This window comes from Ceratosolen solmsi, unplaced genomic scaffold, assembly GCF_000503995.2.
Source record: "Ceratosolen solmsi marchali unplaced genomic scaffold, CerSol_1.0 scaffold1, whole genome shotgun sequence".
Classification (NCBI taxonomy): domain Eukaryota; kingdom Metazoa; phylum Arthropoda; class Insecta; order Hymenoptera; family Agaonidae; genus Ceratosolen; species Ceratosolen solmsi.
This window is the reverse complement of record NW_011948415.1, coordinates 13302453-13305769: the sequence shown is the minus strand read 5'-3', so window position 1 is coordinate 13305769 and position 3317 is coordinate 13302453. Positions and strand designations below refer to the sequence as shown.

The window sequence follows — 3317 nt, the reverse complement described above, 5'->3', positions numbered from 1 at the left end:
AATTTAAAATAACAATTACTTATTTTATTCTTTGCGCTATTCAATAATATCTTCCTCCATGAACGAAATTCTCACAATTCATAGTAATTCGACAAAGGCAGTTTATATACAAAATATCATTGATAGAGATAATAACAAAGAACATAGATAAAATTGACATATCCTGCAAAATTAGTCTAACATACACCTAAATTATTTTTTTTTTTATTACAGAAAACATAAATCGAGAATTTTATCGCCATTCTAAAGTAATTTGTTACGTCTGAAGGAAGAATGTAGCCATAGAGAAAGATGAATGTATTGGTATGAGAATATGGCGTATGAATGAAATTGGATTATTTAGAATATATTTGTTTGCAAAGATATTGTGAATTTTTGTTATGTGAATTTCTGAACCGAATGATTATGATTGTAGGATGTGTAATAAATCATTGGATGCACAAGTGCGATTGAAGTGCCAAGTGTAATAGAAAAAAGAGAATTAAAAAGAGGCAAAGAGTCGATAAATAAGGTAGAAGACAATTGAATCGAGAGGAGAGACAAGCCGGTGAAATAGAGGGGCATAGATGTCAGGCGGAGAGTGGATTTATGGCCAAGAGAGCTGAGGGAGAAGGAGAGAGAAGAGAGCATCGAGTACCGTACAGTCACCCCTTATCGTTCGTTCGATTAGCCATCGGCTTTATCGGTCAATCGCACCTTGGCTGCCCACGACTAAGTTGGCGATAATCGCGAGGGAGCTCGTGAGATCGGCGGACCATCCTAGCTAAAATATCCCCCGCCCTGCCAAAGTCGACAGGCATATTATTTAAATTCGGAGTGGTGCTCTACCGGGTCCGCGGCTCCAGCGCGACTGCGCGCAAGGAGGCGGTAAGCGTCCGCCCCTCGGCTGCCACGTGTTCGCCTGTGGTGGTGGCGGCTCGTCGTTATAGTTCGTCGTCGTCATCATCATCGTCTTCGTCGTCGTCGTCGTCGTCGTCGTCGTCGTCGTCGTCGTCGTCGTCGTCGTCGTCGTCGTCGTCGTCGTCGTCGTCGTCGTCGTCGTCGTCGTCGTCGTCGTCGTCGTCGTCGTCGTCGTGGTCGTTACTAGTCGTTGCTCGTTGCCATCGCCGTTACTCGTCGCTCGCCGTCTCCACCTAAAAAGGTAGATCGGCTCGGGAAGTAACGAGGTCGCGGATTGGCCGAGGGCCCGATCCAATCGGGGCTCGCGTTACACATCAGGATCACGTTGCACGCGCTTATATTGGGAGCCCCGACTTCGTTCTCTGACAGAACGGCTCTCTAACGTAAGTGTGCAGCATCACGTCGGTCGCTTCTCCGTATTTCCGACCAAAACACGCCTTTGATTAAGAAGCGCGCGCACCCATTCATTTAATCTTCCTTTATCCTTATTTTTCTCCTTGCGCATCGTAAATATACACATCAGGCGAGCCACTGCAACATCACGCAGGTGTATGTGTGTGTGCATGGATAGGTATTTACGAAAGGGTTCATTATTGTTGCCACCTGCATCGATTATTTTGTCGTGTTTTTTTAATCGATCGGCACCTTAACGATCGCTAAACGTTATTGGGCTTAAGCAGCTTTTAAGCAGCTGCATGTCAGTTGCTAAAGTTGCTAGGTGCAGGATAATTTAATTGGTGCAGGAGGCGAAATCGGCGATGCGGTGAAAGGGACGAGGGTGGCGAAGGAGGGCGTAAGGATACGCGAAATCGTGACGGGCGGGATACGACGGTTTAGTCTTTTCTCGGAGATATTGACGAGCAAGTGACATTGTTTGCCCGGAGTTGGAAGCCATTAAGTGAAAGTAAGAGAAGGAGGAAGTGTGTGCAAAGCAGAGAAGAGAAAGGACAGCTGTTGTGTGTGCTTTTCCGATTAAATCTGGTGATGACGATCGAAGGAAAAGGACTGTTTATTCGCTCAGGATTGTTTGACGCATCTCGGTGTTCAGCAACTCTAACGATTCATCCGGAAGTTTATTGTGAAATCGTGTTGAAGAACGCATAGGATCGTTACGTGGATTAGTGAATTCGAATAGCATCTTCGGGATTAAGGATTTTGGTGAACTGTTGAACGTATATTTATTTAGTCCACGTGCTCGTGATTAAATACTTAATCGAGTGATATTTTTTATTTCAATAACCATTCTGTATTTATCATAATTTCGAATTGGCCTCTATTAAATTCATAAAGTGTTTACTCTCTCGCCATTCTTCGTTGAAATTCAAAGATGTGCGACACATGTAACGCTTATTATTATTCGTTAGTAATTTCTTTGCTTGTTTTAGGCATATTTACCAAATATATTAAATTTTTTTTTAAAGTGAAACATGAAACTATGCAGCATTTGTTTTGCTGTTATATTTCTGAATGATTTCAATTTTAATGATTTTTCCATTGTCAAGTCTATACTTTATAATACAATATTCAAAGGGATAGTGAATTGAGAATTTCAATTATGGTTATATTAAAGAAAAATGATGTATTTTTGTTGATGTTGTTGTTATATCGTTTTTCTTTTAATAAAGCACTCTTTATATGGTTAGTAAAAATAGCTTTAAAAATATTACAATAGAAAAAATCATGGAATATGCGAATGTTATTAATGAATGTATCGTTAAATGGGTTTCAAAGACGTACGAAATTCTGTTTTTTTTTTTTTTTTTTTTTTTTTTTTGTAGTTCTTTATTAATATTAAAAAATGTTATGTAAAATGTTTGATAATAAGATATGTCGAAAGTATCGCGTCGTTCCATTTTCTTTTTAATTGTCTTTGCAATATGTCACCAAGTCGCGTGAAAAGTATGTATCGGCCATATAATTCAAGCCATACCATCGAAACAATTTGTAATAAATGTCTAATGAAAAAAATCCCGCCTAGATCGTTAGCTCCCGATTAAATAACATTGTAATGGCCGTCAAAGCTTTAAAAAATTGGAATGAATGTGAATGCGTGTGTGTTTATGGGCGCGCGCGCGCGCGCGCTCTCTCTCTGGCTCTGCACATGTGCGCCGACTTTGCTGACAAAGTCCTAGCATTCCGCGCATTCTGACTTTCGAATGCCAAGATGGAAATCTAAGACCACGAACCCACTTTCGATTTGGCCGGTGAACGAGGGGGTGGGGCGTGGGGGGGGGGGGCTCCCCGGGGGGGGGGGGGGGGGGGGGGACAGAAGTCGGAAAATAACAGAAAGAGAAGAGCCCGGCGTGAAAATAACGCGGAGGAGGGCCGGGGCTGGGGTGGGAGAGAATAACTCAAATCCAAATTCAGTGGGGTTCCAAGGTGGGGCGGGGGATGCCAGAGGCGGTATTACGGTAAGG

The 3317-nt window shown here is 42.3% G+C and overlaps 1 protein-coding gene across 27 annotated transcripts in view; it reads left to right on the top strand.

Moving 5' to 3' along the window:
* Positions 1 to 1157: 1157 nt before the first annotated feature.
* Positions 1158 to 3317, top strand: part of Mhc (myosin heavy chain) — a 52626-nt gene continuing 50466 nt past the window's right edge. For 8 of the 27 annotated variants that reach the window (XM_011508073.1, XM_011508091.1, XM_011508071.1 and 5 more), the window contains exon 1: positions 1164 to 1283. The gene's annotated coding sequence lies outside the window, so the exon portion shown is untranslated. Of the gene's footprint in view, positions 1284 to 3317 lie in introns of all 27 variants that reach the window. The other 19 variants (XM_011508083.1, XM_011508082.1, XM_011508088.1 and 16 more) reach the window with 7 other exon arrangements.